The sequence below is a fragment of the Phycodurus eques genome, chromosome 23, assembly GCF_024500275.1.
Source record: "Phycodurus eques isolate BA_2022a chromosome 23, UOR_Pequ_1.1, whole genome shotgun sequence".
Taxonomy (NCBI): domain Eukaryota; kingdom Metazoa; phylum Chordata; class Actinopteri; order Syngnathiformes; family Syngnathidae; genus Phycodurus; species Phycodurus eques.
In genome coordinates, this window is record NC_084547.1 from 5,594,175 (window position 1) to 5,614,597 (window position 20,423).

Sequence of the window (20,423 nt, forward strand, 5' to 3'; positions counted from 1 at the left end):
TGGTTGTTAGTAATGTGCTAACTGCTGCTTTCAAATGTGACATTGCAGCACCCAGTTCACAACTTGTGCAATGCATGCCGCATGTGTTATTTGTTTCCTGTTGTCCTGCATTTTACATGCCATGTTCCTCTGATTAGTCCTCGTGTTAACTGGCGGGCAGGAATGCTCGCTGGGAAAAAGCTGTATAATTTAACAAGATTGCTAATCACGGGATTGTTGCAGCGTGAAGTCAGAGCATGGCCGACTGCCACGCCGGTGGTGGCCCGCTTCACCTCTTCCTCTGGGTCATCGGCCGAACCGCGGCGGGCCTAGACTTCAAGAAGGGCCGCTAAATAAAGAGCGCAGGAGTGATGCCTCTGGCTCCATCCTGCCCATCCCGCTCTGTCCCCCAAAAGATGGCACGATCCTGGAAATTTCCCATGTCCTGACCTTTACCCCTTTGACGCCGGTCATGGAATGTCCGTGAGAGTCCAGGACAGGTTTATTCTGAAGGGACTTTTAAAAGAGAGCTGCTACAAATGAACAGAATGTCAGACACACAGGTCCACTTCCTGCGTGGGGCAGGAAAGCGGGCAAGGTGACTAAAAGCATCCTGCTTTTCACAATTTTCCAGCCAATTAAACGCCAGCACAGTCACCATGGCTGTGGGAGCTGGAACCGCTGACCCCCCCCCCCCCCCTCTCTGTGTGTGTCTCTGTGTCTCTCTCTCTCTCTCTCTCTCTCTCTCTCTCTCTCTCTCTCTCTCTCTCTCTCTCTCTCTCTCTCTCTCTCTCTCTCTCTCTCTCTCTCTCTCTCTCTCTCGCACTCTCACACACACGTGGGAAGCACAGGAGCTGAATCAGTAGTCTGAGTACTTTTGACACCTTGTGATAAACACACACACTACTGTATTGTTTTTTGTGATTAGCATCAGTAATTTCACTTGAGTTAAATTAAATGTGGGTGTTTTTATTTATATATATATATATATATATATATATATATATATAATATAAAATAAACTATGGTTTGCTTATGCGTATGTCGGTCATTGTTTGGTCACACAATCTTCCCGTGTTGTAAACCTGTGTCGTGCTGTGATGATTGCGCTGTAAATGTGAGTAGTTAAGACACTCATCGTTGTTTGTCACGTACATGTGTGCTGTACATTTTTCCTGGTGGGAATTCTTCCGTTCCCTCGACCTCCCATAACGGCTATGCTCAGAACATCCGCAGGGGGCGCAAGTTTGCCTTAGTCGGCTTATTGCCGTCGATGATGTGTCCAGAAGAAGAAACGTCACGGCGGGGAAACAAATGGCGCGACACTTTCGGTAAAGTAAAAATATTTTTAAAAAAACATAACTTCCGACACGTAAGTACATATTCTGACATAATTAACGGTATGAAAACAATTATTTCGCACTTAAAAGTCAGCCAGCTGTACAATGAAGCCAGCTTTATTTGTGTTTTTTAACAAGTGCTAACCGTTTTAGCCCTAGGTGCTAGCGTTAATTGCGTCGTCGTGACGCAGCTTTGACACGGCTTTGCTAGAAATGTTTTTAAACAAAACAAACAAAAAAAGACGTTAAGTTTCAGGTAATTCATAGTTTGGAACATGATATTCAGTTAACGTGTTACTACTGTAGCTATGATGCTAAAATACAAAAGCAAATGCAAAATTAGCGAATGTTAAACGGAAACTAATCAAATGACGTTTTAAAGATCATTTAAAAAAAAAAAAAAAAAAAAAGACTGGATTTTTACAATTGACAAAAAGGTTTTGAAACACTAAGGCACATTGTTAATTATGTCCTTGCTGTTGCAGATCAACAATAGGTGGTAGACGACCTGTAATAGCTAACAAATAAATTCTATGCACATGACATTGTTTTAAGCTAAGTCTATTGCACAAAATGAATCCAAACTTAGCACTATGTCGTTCTGTGTTGTGATGTGTTGCGCTACTTGTATTGAAGTTATTTCCGCGCCTAAGCTCATTAATTTGGCTTGTGGGGAAAGGCCACCCCTATCCCAGAAAATATTTTTCTCTGTGTCAGCGCAATGAATCATTGGATACCTACTGCTTTTCAAGTGTTCATCGGTCACAGTGGTTTCTGGCATGTGCATTAGGTGCGGCCGTACAGGGCAACATTGTATCCACTCCCCAAATTATTAAAAACAAAAAGGGCGGGGGGTCGCGCACAGGATGCCATTCAAGCTGGGCATTGATTGCTTGATCACCACTTTTCAAGATGCATTGTGGGATATAGTTCGCGCTCAACATTGGGCCTAACCTATACTCACTACACATTCCAACAGCGCTACAACATGGTGAACTCGGTATATAGGCCCCTATGTCGTGGATAGGGAGTGATTCCCAACACAGCCTGAATGTTTGGAGCCATAATGGCGCCTCAAAGGGTTGGGAAGGCCGCCAGCACCATGATGCCATTTCCTGTTCGCTGCACTTTTCTTTTAATTTGCTCGTCTGCATTTTTTATAACTGACTTTACTGTGTGTGTGTGTGTGTGCATGCGTGTAGGCATAGCAGCTGGAAGACTACAAGGACCATTGAGGCTTCGATGCCCCCCACTGTGAGTGTCAAGACCCCTACACACACGACCACACGTTTAATTGATGTAAGGTTTAATAGTAAATGTAGTGTGTGTGTTGGGTGTGGGGTCACCTTGGAGTACTCACCCACGCACTCATACACACACACACGCATATCTTTGATGTGGCACACGGGCCTCTCACTGGTCCTTGGCATCAGTCCAGCAGCCAATCAGAGTCCATGGCCAATTAGAGGAGGCAGGATAAATAGGCTGATTGTTTTCTGTGTTAAATTAGAATAAAGACGCATCACTTTTACATGTTTACTGAAGTTGTTACTAGAATGTTTCTGACAAACAAACGGATTCCATGATCGTAAATTTTTCAGAAGAACACAAATGTATTTGTTGGAAAACACACCGTTTCTCACCTATCAGCTTATTAAAATGAAGTTTATTGGGAATGTACAACCAAAAATAAAAAAAAGAGGTGATAAATGTACCTGTTGAGCAGAAATGTTGCGTTACTTCTGAACCCATTGAGCTGCCTGAGGTCTTTCTGCTCTACTTCTATTATCTAGTCTAACTAAACAAGGGATGGGCCTTTTTCCCCCAAAATAGTTTCAGCAAAGCTCCTGAAAGCAACGCTAAGAGGTCAGCGCGAGGCTGCGGGGGTGAGCCTGCAAGTACTTGGCAAATGATTGACACCTCGTCAGTCACGCCTTCTGTCTGTGATAGGGTAATCTTCCTCAGACGCAGTGGACAAACAAAAACATTGCAAAGTCCTCTTTAATATGTTTCAGTGTGTTTCAAGCATGTGGGACAGCTATTTTAAGAAGGGATCATTGTATATGGATTATAAATATTTGTGCACTTTTGTATAACTGAGTCAAAAATGTAGTGAAATGCTAATAGGAAAGTAGTCTGGCATTTTTTTGGGTTGCGAAGAGAAAACATACATGTCTTTTCTTGAAAAAAAAATTAAGGCATCTTCCCTTGTTGTACCTCGGCAGTCTCGTCCACGCTGTTGTGTCCGCAATAACTTTTTTTGTTTAAGTGATCATTGTTTTGATTAGTTAAGCAAGCCCTTACAATGCCGCCGAAGCGCTGTGCCCCTGCGAAAGCTTCCTCCGGGGTGCCCAAGAGGAAGAAGATGATGATGACCATCAGTAAAAAAGTGAAACTTTTAGATTTGATCAAAGAGGGCAGAAGTTATGCATCTGTGGCACGCCATTATGATGTGAATGAATATACACTGCGGTACATAAAGAAAGAGGAAGCAAACATCCGCAAAACTGCTTCAATAAGGAATTGAAAGGTGTGGTAACGCCGCGTAATACGAGAATTGTGAAAATGGAAGCGACATTGTGGATTGCAGGGAAAAGACAGTGAGTTTGGACACTAATATGATCAGGCCAAACCTCCGGCCCAACACAAGCCTCTTCGCCTCTCTCAGGAGGCAATGTTGATGAATGTTAATTACTGTATAAGGTTTTATAATTACAGATTTAAGTAAATACATATACTGTTGTAATCTTTGTCTCAAATATGTAAAATATAAATGCTGTTTACATATTTTAATCATTCTGGTACCCACATACACATCTACGAAAATTCCTATGTGGGGGCGGCAAATCCAACTTCGTGGTTTTTCACCTTTCGCGGGGGGTTCTGATCCCCATTAACCGCGAAAAACAAGGGAACACTGTACTTTGGGGTATATTTAGGGTTTAATCTAGGGCTCAACCGATATGGATTTTCTTTAGGCCGATTCCGATATTTGGTAGAATAAAATTCCGATAACCAATTAATTGACCGATTGATTTAAAGAAATATATAATGAATAAAATTTGTTATTTTTGGTACCTTAATGCTCCTTTAATATTTGCTTAACATTACAACAGAGAAAAATCAACAAAAACTGGCCATTTTTGTTTGGGTGGAGAATGTTTGTCATTCTTTGCCTTATGATTCTAATGTGGTTTAAAAAAAAAAAAAAAAAAAAAAAGGCAACAATTGGCCAATTTTTGTCATTAAAAAGGGCTAATATCGTCTGATTCAATCGGGGCCTACTTTAAACGTGTTGGCAATGCAACATATTCATACAGGCAATTATAAACAGTTTTCGCTCTTCGCCATTTTTGCTGTTGTTCCCGAACCCCGCGAATGGCGAAGGTTCACTGTAGACAACCTTCGGCTTCTTCTTTGGTCCAGGTGAAACGATTCCTTTTGACCATGTCACGTGGACGGGGGCGGTGCTTTTGTTCCAGTTTAAAGAGCGGGCCCAGTTAATTTTTTACAGGCCGCCAACAATATAGCCTTTCTTCCTGTGGGGAATGGGAGCCATATGGTGGCGGCGTTACTGTACCTGCACAGACGCCACATTGTACTGTACAATGGTGACGGAGAACAGGATGGCGCAGGAAGCGTTTATTTTTTTTTATTTTTTATTTTTTGTGATGTGCAGTTTAACACCCTTATTCAAGGTGATTTGTTAGTCTTCTCGGACTGATGTGAAACGCTCACGCAGCCGTCCCGCTGGCTTGGAACTCAGCAGCTCTGTGGGCTAGAAACCCGATGATAAAAGCGGGGGGGGGGGGGGTGTTGCGGCGCGCCCAACTTGTGATAATAAGGTGTTACTTTACTGCTTTGGCACGGGTCAAAGGTACTGAGAGAGGGATTTAGTCACTCGCTAATGCTCAACTAATCAATATTTTTTTATTGGCGTAATAAATCAAAAGGCGTTGTATAAAAGGGGGTTACATTCATGACGCATCGCTGGATTGAAATCTATTTGTTTTGCACCTCAAGTCCAAATATGACATCATCTTTTTATGACTCCAAAAGTCCCGGCCGCCATGGCAACTAAGTGCTGTCAACGTGTGATAGATTGACGCTGCAGACAGAAGCGCCGAGGGCGGCGACACTTTTTGGCGCGCCGAGCCCGCTCGTCCGAGGTCGAAACCCAGCGATTACATCGGCGGCGAGTCTTTTGTGTGTAGCCTGGGGAATGAGGTCACTTGACTTTGCGACACTGGCCGGATTGCGTGTTAGGGGGCGACGTTGACGCCAGCCCCTGCAAAAGATGCAAAATGGTGCCTGATAAAAGGCATACAGTTTTTCGCCACAATACAGTACAGTGAACCTCAGCATATTAGCTATTCGCCATTTGCAAATGAGCTCATAGGTGGATTTATTCCATCTCTCACCTATTCGCTGTTTTTGTGCTCAGGCCAAAAGCAATAACAATCCTTTTTATAAAATACAGTGCTATTTTTCTTTATTAACATCTTTTTTAACAGGTTAACTCATTCACTGCAAAACTGTTTTCAAAGCAGAGTTGCCGCCTTTTACCAGCCGTTTTACAGCATTTTGACTGATCTTTCAAGACCCGTCGAATATTGTTTTCTGTGACACTACAAGAACCAAACCCTCCAAAAGAAAGAGTATACTCTATTTTTTCACCAGAAATGGTTGGATTCCAGTTGACGAATATAAACGTCCATCGCAGTGAATGAATTAATGGCATTTCAATGGGGAAAATTGACTGAATTGAGGAGTTAACTCACAAGTCAAGGTACGGGTCGGGAATCAACACCAAACATGATGACATGATGTCATGTCTGCTATTTTCCCATCTTTGCTTTTCCTCCTGCGGAGGGTTAGCTTTTGTTAAAAACCGAGAGGCGCGGCCTATTGTGTCTTCTGTGCACATGTGGAAATATGTTTGTGATTAATGTGGTCATCATTCATGGTCGCATGCTGCTGGTGTTTTTTCGTCCGCGCGTGCGCGCGCACACACACACACACACACACACACACACACACACAAAGTCATGACAGAAGAAGTCTAATTCTTCTCTATTCACCACAAACATTCTGTGCGTGTGAGTTCCTTTCTCTCACAATGTTGAGTTTTATTGCCGTTTGTTTGTCTGTTTGTAAACCTTTCCCCCACTTTCCTCCGTTTCTCAGTGTATAACGCCAAACTTCTGCATGCTAACGCCAAACTTCTGCATGGAAGTAAGGTGTACAATTTGGTGCCGATCCAGCCAGTGTTTGTTGCAGGCAGCGGTCTTGGTGACCTTGTGCGCACAAGTATCTGGCGACATCCAACGCTCACGTTTGATTCCAACATGTGAGCGTCACGCTTGATGATTGAGTCCATTTGTTGTCCATTGCAGCGCAGGAAGGAGCTCCTTGGCCCTGCGGCCTTGGACGCGCACAAAGGAAGAGGAGAGCGAGGAATGTGCGAGGAAATGAGAAAAGAACTCTGAGATGAAAGTAGTGAGAACAAACATGTTCGTCCTCAGAAAAACAGAAATGGTTTTGGACAGGCCGCCTCCTCGTCTTCCCACCTGGATTAAGACGAGGATTTCTCAATCCATATCACTTCATCACTCCAAGCTTCAACAGCAGGTTGGAAAATGTCAAATATGAAAGACGAAAGTCCTCATTTCCTCCCGAACGGGCTTCTCAGAGTCTTACGCGGAATGCTAATGATTTGTTTTAGCCTCGGGGAGGGGTGGGGAGGACATTCAATAGCTGCATTCAAAAAGGTTTCATAAAGGAGGGCTCAACTTGATTCTTTGACCTCTTTTCATACCTCACTGATGTCATGTGACCTTTTCACGACCTCAAACGTGTCTTCTTTGTCCGTCTCCTCCCGCTTGGTCCTCTCTTTCATTTCCTCCATCTTGGTCGCAGCGAAAATCAACATCAGACAGACGAGCATAAAACAAGACTTTGGCAAAAGTGTTTACTTCCCCCCCGTCTCCCAACAGGATCCACATGTGCCTTCGACTCTTTCCCACGTGGTGAGGACGTGCCACGCTACACTTTCACCCCGTGTCAGGTCAGCACTTTTCTTTACATTCACTTGATTGAGATGTCTCACACACACACACACACACACACACACACACCTACGTGTGCATGTGAATCCAGCAGCCGTCAGCTACTTTGTAACATGTCCTCGCTTACATGCTTACAATTTCTAAAAGTTTTACTCGGGTGACGTCCAACTGTTTGTCAACTGCTACCACTTCCGAGGCTCGAGAAGCAACCCCTACCGGGGGTCATGATCTGGACGGTTGCCATGGCGACCTTGCCGCTATATATATATATATATATATATATATATATATAGAAGCGTTGTTGGAGTGGAGGTGTAATTACACGGTCCATCTTTGACGTGTGTCAAATGTAAGACTGGGACCTGAGCCCTGCTTGCCCACAAAAAATGAGTCAGCGCGGCGTACAAGTTGGGACTATATAGGGAGTTCTCCATTTTCTACGGCTGTTCAAATGTGTCGTCAGGATATGTTATCCCCTATGTAGTGTCCTCAATGCATGTTGAAAAGTAGGGGAAAAAACAGAAGATGCTCACGAGAAAAACAATATATCCAATGGTGCACTGCACTGTTTATGTTGTGGCGCGATAATGTCTCAAAATACGGATGGACATACCATTTGACGGTTTAGGCTTTGACATTTTTGTAAGCATATCATCCCCTTTCCCATTGCTCACCAGTTGAAATTGGAACAGCGTTGCAAAATTGCTGCCTGGCGAGAAGATTTGCAGTTTGGCGTCAGTTTGAGAAGCTCTATGGCTGTCGCACTGTTGAAACGCATAGTATGATTTACGCGATGAATGGCAAATTTCTCCAAGCAGGATCTGCGCTTGACCAACCATGTAGCGGAAGGCAGCCCGCTACCACCACTGATGAAAACTCCAAACTTCTAGAACAGGTGTTGGCGCATAGTCTGTCTGAGTGCTGCACTGGACTGACTCCATGATCACTATATATTTATTACCTGACTTTGTAGTGCAGTATCTAGGCAGATTCATCGTTGCTTCATCTTCCTCCTCCGCCTCTTCTTCGCCAACTCCCGGTTTGCCACGACCGACTTCAGGTTGCTGATCATCATCATCGTCCTCTTGCATCCTTTTGAACAATCTGAAGTTGGACCGAGAATGGCGAAAATTGCATAGAATTGACGGCTGTTAGAATGAAAAAATGAAGTATGTATTTATCTAGTATGTATGTATGTAGTATGTATGAGACTGCGTTCGGAATCATTCACTCATTCCCGACTCCCTAATCGTTATCAAGGGATTTTTAGTTGACTTTTTAGTGAACTGTCTCGGATAATTTGTCGTTGCTTCCTGGTCAAGCCACCATCCTCCTCCTCCTCCTCCTTGCCGAGACCCGGTTGCCACGACCGCAGATTTATCCTAGAACAAGAGGCCATTCAAAACTCATCAGGCGTCTTTGGAGCCAAGGCCCTCGAGATGACTCTCAGTATTTCCCAGCGTGCTTTATTTTACGCCAGCAAGCAGACATTTTGGGAGCTGAGGAAGGAATGTTTAATGGCGGCATTCCGTTTGTTTTGACAACTTCCCCAATCAGCGGCCTGTTTGTTGACGGCAGTTGCCACGGCAACCCGCAGAGGGTCGCAGCGGCCGCCGGTATCAATCACGCGTCCGACAGACCTGCTAGCGGCGCACTGTGTGAACGTGGGCTTGTTATTGGATGGCACGCGCTTCAAAGATGCGCTGCTGCGTTGCGTTTCCATGGCAACTGGGAAGATGGATTCATGGGGGAACATCAGCAAATGGTTTGGAAAAGGATTGCAAGGATCTGTCGGGCGGGAAAAAAACAAAACAAAAACCGTCTCAAACTCTCACATGGTTGACCGCCCCCAAAAATGGGTTGTCTGCCCCCTCTCTGAGAAACCCACAAAAAACCTCCACTCGGCCGCCGTAATTATGGGCAACTCGGTCTGTGCGGCATCTTTATAAATCAGCCAAAGCACAAAATATTCCAGGCGACATCTTGTAAACAAAAACGCTCGGTTCCGTTCAATTGGAGCTTTGATGGTTTCATGCGCGCCATCTGTCTTCCCCCCAGGACATGACGCAACATGTCGGCTTGTGGTTGTACACTGACGAGCGAGAAACTTTGCCTTCTCATTCCGGAGGGTTCCGTTCCACTTAATGTTGGTGGGGTTAACGCACAGAATGGAAACTCAAGCAAAGTGTTGTGTCCGATCCGGCCTGATAAGCGATACAAAGAGTCGGGAGGTAATGACGGGCATTACACGCCACCGATAGCCCTGAACGGCGTCAATAGAGACGAGGAGACCGACTGGACGATAGGAAGCGCTCTGGTTTCATGTCTGCCATGAGAAAGGAGCGTTCTACGAGTGTGGACACAACATGGTGAAATCATTAAGTCGTGCCGAATCCTCACTTCTGTTTTTCTTGCTCACGCCTGTAAATGTTGCGCAGGCAGCCGTTTAATCACCGTGCGGAGCAGGTGCCGTGCGCACCTCTAAACCAACAGGGAATGTTTGCACGGGGACGCTCGGCCATCGATCAGAAGGGGCGTGACTGACAGTGGGCCAAATACACGCCCGCAAACGCACGCTCGCCTTGTTTTCACGAGGCCCGTCGGAGGAAATGGCCGAGGGTTGCAGACGGACTAATGAGAGGCATCGCGCGGCTGATTGGGAGGCTTCGAGCCATCAAATGAAGCGTAGCGGCTCTTCTACGGAGCACTTCCATTGACACGTTCGCTACTTTTGCAACTGCGCTAATAGTCATAGAAACTAGTGGAAATGACTGGGTTGGAGTTCCCCATCTTACCGCTGAATTTTTCAGCTGCCAGCAATCATTAAAAGGAACTTTCCGCGTGTACTATTCAAGTAAAGCAGCTTGCTTTACTTTGCCACTTTTGTGTGTGTATATGCATGTGTGTGTGTGTGTGTGTGTGTGTGTGTATATATATATATATATATATATATATATAGTGGGAAAGTATTCAGACCCCTTTAAATTTTTCATTCTTTGTTATATTGCAGCCATTTGCTAAAATCATTTGTTAATTTTTTGACAGAAACAAATTGAATTCTTGAAATTTTTGCAGATTTATTCAAAAGAAAAACTGAAATATCACACAGCCATATAAGTATTCAGACCCTTTGCTCAGTATTTGGTAGAAGCACCCTTTTGAGCTAATCCAGCCATGAGTCTTTTGGGGAATGAGTTTTTCACACCTGTATTTGGGGATCATCTGCCATTCCTCCTTGCAGATCCTCTCCAGTTCTGACAGGTTGGATGGTGAACTTTGGTGGGTAGCCATTTTCAGGTCTTTCCAGAGATGCTCCATTGGGTTTAAGTCAGGGCTCTGGCTGGGCTATTCAAGAACAGTAGGTTCGGTATTTTAGCCGTGTGCTTCGGGTCATTGTCTTTTTTGAAGGTGAACCTTCGGCCCAGTCTGAGGTTCTGAGCACTCTGGAAAAGGTTTTTGTCCAAGATATCCCTGTACTTGGCCGCATTCATCTTTCCTTCGATTGCAACCGGTCGTCCTGTCCCTGCAGCTGAAAAACACCCCCACAGCATGATGCTGCCACCACTGTGCTTCACTGTTTGAATGTATTGGACAGGTGATGAGCAGTGCAATTGCAACAAAGAGTGAAAAATTTAAGGGGGTCTGAAAACTTTCCGTACCCACTGTATGTCACGGTGGTCGACTGGTTATCGCATCTGCCTCAGAGTTCTGACGACCGGGGTTCAAATCCCGGCCCCGACTGTGTGGAGTTTGCATGTTTTCCCTGTGCCTGGGTTGGTTTTCTCTGGGTGCTCCGGTTTCCTCCTGCATCCCAAAAACATCTGTGGTAGGTTAATTGAAGTCTCTAAATTGCCTCTCGGTGTGAATGTGAGTGCGAATGGTCATTTGTTTATATGTGCCCTGCGATTGGCTGGCAACCGGTTCAGGGTGTACCCTGCCTCCTGCCCGAAGTTAGCTGGGATAGGCTCCATCACTCCCGCAACCCTTGTGAGGAGAAGCGGCTCAGAAAATGGATATATATATATATAAGCGCGCCAGTAACTTATTGTGACAAGTCGACCAATTGGAAGAAAAACATCCACAGCAGTTGCTTAGTTTCCACAGTGAGTTGCATCAGACAGGCCGGCCTTTTCCTCAACCCCGATCAGTGTAGCACACACACAGACACACACACACACACACACACACAGAGTTGTGAATGGATGAATGGCTGAATGGTGGAAAACAGATGATCAGCATCAAGGGTCTGAGAAAGCTGTGCGGCATTCTCACACACACAGATAAACCTGCTCTTTCTCTTATCTGAAAACAGAAGAGGAAAAGGAAGACAGGATTCTCTTACAGCGTGGAGACAGTTCTTATCTCCGACCCCCTTTAAGCGCCTCGCTGTCTCCCCTGCCTCCCCCTCGGTGTCCCCCAGTCACCCACCCGTCTCCCGCTGTGTCCCAGCGTTGTTCTTGGCCTCTCTGGTTACTGTTAAAAGGCCAGAAGAAAGGACGGGCAGAAAAGGAGGGAAGAGAACCAAGACTGCAGACAAAAGGGACCACTTAAAACTTCCCCAAGAAGTTCTGTTTGCATGGCCCCCCCCCCCCAAAAAAAGAAGCTCAGCCTTCCTTCTATCGGCGCGTCCCTTGTCACCTTCCTCTTCGGCTTCTTTACCACTACCAAGCAATTCTCGTTTATTTTTCACAGTACTACACGGCAAACTAAACATGCGCACTGCAGGTATTCCAAACAAACACCCCTGTTGACGTTGATGCATGTTTATGGTCCTTCCCGGACCTTTAAGGGGCTGCTCGCAGGGGGTGCCTCAGGCCGCCATGTTGGCGTCGCCACGGTCAGGACGTTTTGATACGGAGACACACACACACACACACACACACACACACGCACACTCAAAAAGTGCACAAAGTGTGTTGGTGTGCAAACCGCCTCCCGCCATGTACAGTAAAGACGGCGTGCAGAGCCCACTAATGATCCCCTCCAGGCTTCGTGGTGCCAGTTAACACCAACACATGTCTGAGGTCTCACACACACACACACTCACCCCCTCAGGGCCACCGGAACACCAAATCCTGCTAATACACATTCCAACATACAGCAACATTCAAAAGAGGTGAAAGGTCAGAGCCGTTGGCACCTTGTATAGGGTTTTACAGCGCACACAAACACACATGTACATGCACACAAGGCAACACTTTCTCCTCTTAATCTCATTTCCAACTTTCCTTGAACACATACACACCTGTGAGGTACGTTTTAACAGCAGTGTGTGCTGTCAGTAGCGTGTCCAAGTCCTTGTTTTACGGCTCTGTTCCCACACGGGACTGCGGCAGGTCCGCTGGTCTTTATCGCCTCATCCGTCTGACTTTGAGGAAGATGGCCTTTTCTGAAAAAATAAACATTATCAGAAGCACTGGCCTACATTTACAACCTTTAAGTCTAATATTTTTGCCTTTAAATTGTATTAGTTTATTCCCAGTCTATATCTATTCATTTTATTTCTCTTGCCTGCACTGCTTCAAGTACGTGTATGTAGATGTTAGATTTCTTTAGTCCAATCAGATTTTAGCAATTACAAACCCCATTCCAATGAAGTTGGGACGTTGTGTTAAACATAAATAAAAACAGAATACAATGATTTGCAAATCATGTTCAATTTAATGTTCAAACTGATCAACTTTGTTTTTAGCAAATAGTCATTAACTTAGAATTTTATGGCTGCAACACGTTCCAAAAAAGCTGGGACAGGGTCATGTTTACCACTGTGTTACATAACCTTTTCTAACCCTTTCCAATATGACAGTGATACATATGACTGCATATATGTACAATTGTGCTCATAAGTTTACATACCCAGGCATAATTTGTGAAATATATATACATACTTTTTTTAAATACGACTGATGACTGAACTACAACCATCATTAATTTCTGTATTGTTATGTTTTGTTTAATGATAATGCTTTTCTGAAATGCTTGACAGTTTAATTTGACATATGTATAGTGCGCACTTTCATTTTTGACATTTTTTTTGGGGGGGGGGGGAATGCGCATTATACACGACAAATTACGGTACCTTTGTGGCTGACCAGTTCCGTCTGCACTGAAGCATTACAGTAATCCATTTATAACAAAACAGGTCTATTCACCTATAATTGCTGTTAGTTAGTGCTGGTATTAAGAGGTGGATTAAGTCAACACTGAAGGCCCGCATATCAAACGCACGGCCTGCCACTGCCCGCGTTGAAGTAAAATGGAAGAAAAGCTCCTCTTAACCATGATGTTGTCATGTCGTTTAGTTTTATTGTTCTCTATGCATCAAGATTTTAAACTTGTATGGTTGTCCACCATCTATAAAAGTATGCGCTGTCGTCGCCTCCTCACGCAGCCAGACAAATATCTGCCACCTTTCACGGTCAGTAGACTTAGCCTTTTCCTTTCTGGTCCTCCGTTCGCCGTTCGCGTACCGACCACCAAAATGCTGGAGACATCTTTTGTCAGCATCCGTGTTGTGCAGTGTGAACGGCAAACGGTAATAGCACTCACGGGTGCACTCACTTGTGTCACGAGGGGGCATACTTGCTTGCTCTTTTAATCAACTTGTGACACCGCTGGCGCTTCACTTTCTTGGCCCTGCGTTGCCTTCCCAATATATCTGCCGTATACCCCCCCCCCCCAACACCCCTCCTCTCTCTAGACTATGAAATCATCCCGTGTCAGGGCCTGCCGCCATCTCTGCTTTACAAATCGCGAATGGCCGCTGGCTCGCCGGTGCAGAGGCGCCCGCCAGCTGGAACGATGAACCCGGAGAGCAGGAAAAAGGCGGGTGGGAGTATTCGAGGCGAGGCGCACGTACGGGTCGATGACAGACTGAGCGGGACCATGAAAGGGGGGCTAAAATGGGAAGGGGGTGTGCAAGGAAAGCTCCGGTATGGAAGGTTGGTGAGGGGGCATGCTCGTGAACTTCATATGAATTTCTGCGGCTCGTTGGTTAGCTGGGAAAAATGTATGTTAAGTGTTTATGGCGGCGGAGAGCAGAATGTGTTTAAGGGACTGCTGGGGGGAGGGTCAGTGAAAGGTCCAAAGGTTCATAAACGCCCCTCTTCCTGTGCCAGGACGTACTCCTGGCTCCTGTTTGCGAAAGTAAAACATCACGTTGTCCTCTGTTTATTGCTCCGTGTCAGACAGATACAGTCGTACCTTGATTTGCGAGTTCCCACATATTCAACTCAAGGTCAGGTACAATTGTACAATAAAAGCAATATGGGCACCAATATGATAGAACATTCTGGAAAAAGACATAGAACAATATACAACTAACATCAGTAACAGAGGCGACGGAACGGGGTGGGTTGGGGGGGGGCACGTGCATTCTCCCCCACCCTTTTTACTCTATATGTGCGGCAAAAATTGCCCTCCGAGCCGGCAAAAGTCCCCTCGGAGCATCAAAAAGTGCCCCAAAAGTGCCCTCCACCGCCCCTGATCAAGAAGGTCAAACACAACCTCAAAGTGGCCGCCGACGTGCCCTTGCACAACACTTACAACACAACCGTATGGCGTCCAACATTGTCGAGTTTGCTTCGTTGCTTACCAGTGCCGCACATCAGTTTTGTTGTGTTACGCTTACCCGAGCAACAATGAGACAAACACGACGGCGCAAGAGGCACAAGTTTAGGAAAGCTGTAGATGAAAATCGCCTTTTTGTTGATCGCTTGTTACCAGTGTGTCAGTGACCTACCTTCTCTCACTTGCCTACAGGTGGCGACATGCGGGAAGTGAGTAATTTCTGCCAGCATGGTCTACTTGGCGGAAGTCCCAGGCTGTGACACACGTAAGTAGTATTTTTTGTTGGTTTATGCTCAGTGTTTCTTCGATGGGAAAAAATTTGTGCATTCTCTCACCTTCCTGTCATCCAATGAGTCGTTTGACAGTAATGGTCTGTGTGGTCAGTGGTCCGAGAGCTGTAGGGCTTTTGCAAAATAATTTGTAATAACTTATGTCATAGCATTTAAAAAAGTGCTATGTATAATTAATGTTCGGATTATGAGGAGGTCCTTGGAAAAAGGACAGTAGAGCAAGAGATATCATTCAATTATCGTGGCTGACACAATCCAGATTTATAACGTATCATCGCTGTCGGGCGCAAATCTTTTCTGTCCGAATGTGGTCAATTTCTTATTTTTTCACAAATGTATACTATTGGTCTGTCCCCATGTCGTCTGATATTATAGTACATTATCAACCAATTTAAAGTGTTGAAATAGCTTGAGAACAAATCTCTTAACTCTGTATTGTACAACGCCACCTCTTTCCTCACTCCGCGGGAACTGTGCGGCAATATGTCACCTCAAAATTAAGTTGGGATTTTTTTCAGACAATGAGTGAATAAAGTTCGGATATATACATTTGAATAGACCTGTTTTGTTATAAATTGATTACTGTAATGCTTCAGTGCAGACGGAACTGGTCAGCCACAAAGGTACCGTAATTTGTCGTGTATAATGCGCATTCCCCCCCCCCCCCCCCAAAAATGTCAAAAATGAAAGTGCGCACTATACATATGTATAGAGGAAAACGGGGGGGGGGGGGGGGGGAAACTTTTGCATTTTATAAATGTATGCTGCCATCTACTGGTTATGAAAAAGCGGTTCATGTTCATTTCAATATGCCACCGTCACCTGAGGTTATGAGAGGTGTACACTTTCATTCTAATATGCCAGCGTCACCTAGAGGCTATGAAAAAGGTGTAGCCTACACATTCATTCCAATATGACAGGGGTACGTATGACTGCATAATATGTACAGTGGTGCTCATAAGTTTACATACCCTGGCACAATTTGTGAAATACTGTTTTTTTTAAATACGACTGATGACCGAACAACAACAACCATCATTAATTTCTTTATGGTTATGTTTTGTTTGATGATAATGCTTTTCTGAAATGCTTGACCGTTTAATTTGAATCCCATACAAATAAAAATAAATGGGTTTCGCCCGGTCCTTTATGTTTTCTTTAAAGAATTGTACCCATCTTACAAATTCTGAGCACAACTGTGTGTTTCCTCATTTACTAAATAAAAGTAGGGCTGTGAATTTCAAAAGAGCAAGTAAATAAAAACAAAGTATTTCAAATGCGTGCTGCATGGTGGCCGACTGGTTAGAGCGTCAGCCTCACAGTTCTGAGGACCTGGGTTCAATCCCCGGTCCCACCTGTGTGGAGTTTGCATGTTCTCCCCGTGCCTGCGTGGGTTTTCTCCCACATCCCAAAAACATGCATTAATTGGAGACTCTAAATTACCCGTAGGTGTGACTGTGAGTGCAAATGGTTGTTTGTTTGTATGTGCCCTGCGATTGGCTGGCAACCAGTTCAGGGTGTACCCCGCCTCCTGCCCGATGACAGCTGGGATAGGGTCCAGCACGCCCGCGACCCTAGTGAGGTAGAAGCGGCTCAGAAAATGGATGGATGGATGGATATTTCAAATGTTCAAATGAAGTGCTTAATTTTAGAATAATACTTTGAAAAAACTAACAAAATACAGATAATAATGTTTTGATCATATGGGTAGAAGCAAAATCATGCATTGTAAAAATGCATTATACATGGATAGAAGGGTTTTCAAGAATTTTGAGGTCAGCTTTGGGGTGCGTATTATACATGGCTGCGCATTATACACAAGAAATTACGGTAAATGTGTGGAGATTATTTTCTGCCTATTAAACTGCTTAGTCGTCTAATTTTTCTCATATATTGCAACTTTAAGAAAGAGTTTGAGCTGATGTAACCACAGTGGTTTGCTTTTGTCAAGTATGAAAGGCTGTTTGTCAGGCCTTGTGACGTCCTCTCTTGCTTCACCTTCACTTACGACGAGTCCAGTTCCACACACGTTGTCAATGTCACGCTGTCCCTGATGGCGAGTATTGGAGATGCAGGCTTCCGTCTCATCCTGGGGAAAACTGGGGGTGGTGGGGGGTGGTGGGGGGGGCGTGGCAGGGGCTTGGGGCAGATTTTCCTTCAGTCGCGGTGCACGCACGAGACATCTGCGCGGCAGATTTTGATTGTTTCTTTTTGGAGTTTCTCTTTCATCCCGCTCCTCGTCATCTGAGGAACATCAAGCGGCGGTTCATGGAAATGTCAGTGCGGGTGGGGGGTGGGGGAGCTGTGTTGGCAGCGGCTGCGCGAGGGTGAGCTACTGACCACTGTTTTACACATTTTCAGCAAAGCATGTTTAAAAAAACAACAGTTGTCAACATTCTGTTGTTTATGGGATTGATTGATTGATTGTATTAGCATGTGTTGAAAACAGTGTTCCCCCACTATGTACTGCAATGCCCTCTTATGTGAGAAAGAAGAGACACAGTCACCGATGCACTTTTTACCCATTCACTGAGTGCTGGGAGAACAGAAAAACGCAATTAGCACACTTTCACAGGAGCTGCTGTCGGCCACACCCAACTCCCAGGCACTCACCAAGTTCAAAGGCCATATTGCGAAGATGAAAAAAAAACGCAGATTTGGTATTATTGTTAATGTGCTTTTGAAAGGAAAGAGTTGAGTGAAATATAACGGCGAGATTTTTTGCTGACTCACTTTGGGTAATGGTGATTTTGTCAAAACTCTGAGTGGGTTCCTTAAACAAGTGGCTATGTCTAGCAGGGACAATAATCAACAGCTCAGTTTTCTCAGGGTTAAGGAGCAAAATGTTACAGGACTTCCACTGTTTAATTTCAGCAAGACATGTCTTCAGAATTGAGCAATCACATGCGTTAGTTAGTTTTAATGGCATGAATAGCTGAGTATCGTCTGCATAACAATGAAAGCTAATCTTATATTTGCGTGTGATATCCCCAAGCAGCAGCATGTAAATACTGAACAAAAGAGGACCGATTAACGATACCAACACGCGTTTGGAGGCGATCTAGTAGTATATTGTTATCAATGGTATCAAAGGCAGCGCTAAGGTCGAGTAATAATAGCATAGATGAGGTGTCGCAATCCATAGCTAGTAAAAGATCATTCGGCACTTTTGCAAGGGTCGTTTCAATGGAGTGGTCTGCTCTGAATCTGGACTAAAGAAGTTCAAAGAGAGTGCTAGAGGCTACGTGATCATTAAACTGTTATATTACATTTTTTCCCCAAGACCTTTTGAAATAAAGCGTAGATTTTACACCGGCCTATAATTGCAAAGACTCTCAGGGTCGAGGTTGGTTCTTTTGTGCCTGGGTCAAATAATGGCTGTCTTGAAAGCTGCAGGTACAGCGCCAGAGGAGAGTGATAAATTTATAATATTTAAGATTGAAGGTCCTAAGATTAAAAACAGCTCTTTAACGGGTTTCCCAGGAAGAGGGTCGAGCAAGCACATTGCAAGCACTACTGTATCAAATAAGTATTTAGGGTTATTTTTATTAAGACAAATTATTTTTAGCTGAGATGAGAGCTTGTTTGTAGTTCAGTAAACTCTCCTCCCTTGCCTGACGGAAGACCTCAAGTTTAGTCGCACAACATTTGCGCTGAAGTTTCCAGCATGTTTTAGTTCTCTGGTTTCATCTGTGAACCAAGGAGTACATTTCTCAGGACACGTTTTAAGTCTAAATGGTGCTACGGTGTCAAGAGCGCTACACAGAGCCACATTAAAATCGTTTGTGAGATTATCAATGGGACCCACGTAAGAAGGAAATGAGGCAATTGCTGGGGTAATAGTTATAGGGGTAATAACAGCGAGTGCAGTTGTAGTTGAAGAACTTATACTACGGCTGCTATAGCTTTGGCTGTGCTCATAATGATGGAAATGGGCCAAAACTTCAAATTTTACGAATTAATGGTTAGACATAGCAGTGTTATAGGGGAGTACCGTTACATTTGAGATCGCAATGTCCCGGGTTAAAACCAAATCTAAAGTATTACCGTTATTTTGGGCCGGTTCATGTGTTAATTGCACAAAACCAAAAGTATCAATTATTGTCTGAAACGCTGTACAAAGAGGTTCTGACAGGGACTTCGTATGAATATTAAAGTCACCCATGATTAATATATTGTTTGCGTGGGTCATCAAGTCAGCTTTAAATTCTGAGAATTCATCTAAAAAGCAAGAGTAAGGGCCAGGAGGGGGGCGGAAGATAACTGAAGGATAGTATGACAATGGTGTTGTAGATCGCATAACAAGAACCTCGAATGTTTTAAAGTTGATGTTAGGGCTAGTGCTAAGGTTGAAAACGGATTCGGAGATGAGGGCGATGCCCACGCCCTTCTTAATAGGAGGCGCAACATGTGAACTCACAAAGCTTAGTTGAGACGCCTCATTAAGTGGTTAAAATCTCATTTGGTTTTAACCAAGTCTTAAAAACTAATTTGGTTTTAACCAACTCTCGCAAAGACCAATCATATTAAGATTATGTTCTCTGATAAGATCATTGACTAGCAAAGCTTTTCAGGAAAGTGATCTAATATTCATAGGAGCGATTTTCATTAAAGAGGGTTGATCGGTGCTGTTTGCCCACAGGATATTCATAGTAGTAATATTTATAAGATTGCTTGTCATCGATAGAACGAACCGGAGAAGAGTGCTTAAACTCATCACACAATACTGCCTCAGTAGAAAGCATAATAGGTTTTCGTGGATAGTGTATCAGAATGTGTAGTATGTCACTCTATTCTACATATATGCCTGTGTGTTGTTAGAGTCCAGCATAGCGCTAGTAGTTAGCCTTAACGTCACAGACTCCACACCCATTCTAACAGGCTCGCTAATCACCTGTGTCCCGGCTTGCTCTACCGTGAACTGTCATGGAAAGCTCAAACAGTAATCTACTGTATGTTTCTAGAAAGAGTGATGGCGCCTTCCCCGTTTGGGTGAAGGCCGTCTGCCCTCATCAACCCGGGAGTCCACCAGGACGAAGGCCAATTATCTAGAAACTGCTGTTCCTATTCATTACAGAAGCTAGCCAGCCAGCGGTTAAGTGAGAATAATCTGATCATTGCCTCTTGCAGGCAAGTGGCCAGAGACATTTACTCGATGGCGACACATCTTTCTGGCA

The 20,423-nt window shown here is 44.4% G+C and overlaps 1 protein-coding gene across 3 annotated transcripts in view; it reads left to right on the forward strand.

Moving 5' to 3' along the window:
• The first annotated feature begins 1,270 nt into the window (after positions 1 to 1,270).
• Positions 1,271 to 20,423, forward strand: part of tkfc (triokinase/FMN cyclase) — a 77,313-nt gene continuing 58,160 nt past the window's right edge. For 2 of the 3 annotated variants that reach the window (XM_061668761.1, XM_061668764.1), the window contains exons 1-4: positions 1,271 to 1,310; positions 2,522 to 2,573; positions 7,316 to 7,386; positions 15,149 to 15,221. The gene's annotated coding sequence lies outside the window, so the exon portion shown is untranslated. Of the gene's footprint in view, positions 1,311 to 2,521; positions 2,574 to 6,862; positions 6,951 to 7,315; positions 7,387 to 15,148; positions 15,222 to 20,423 lie in introns of those variants that run through there. The other variant, XM_061668762.1, reaches the window with a different exon arrangement.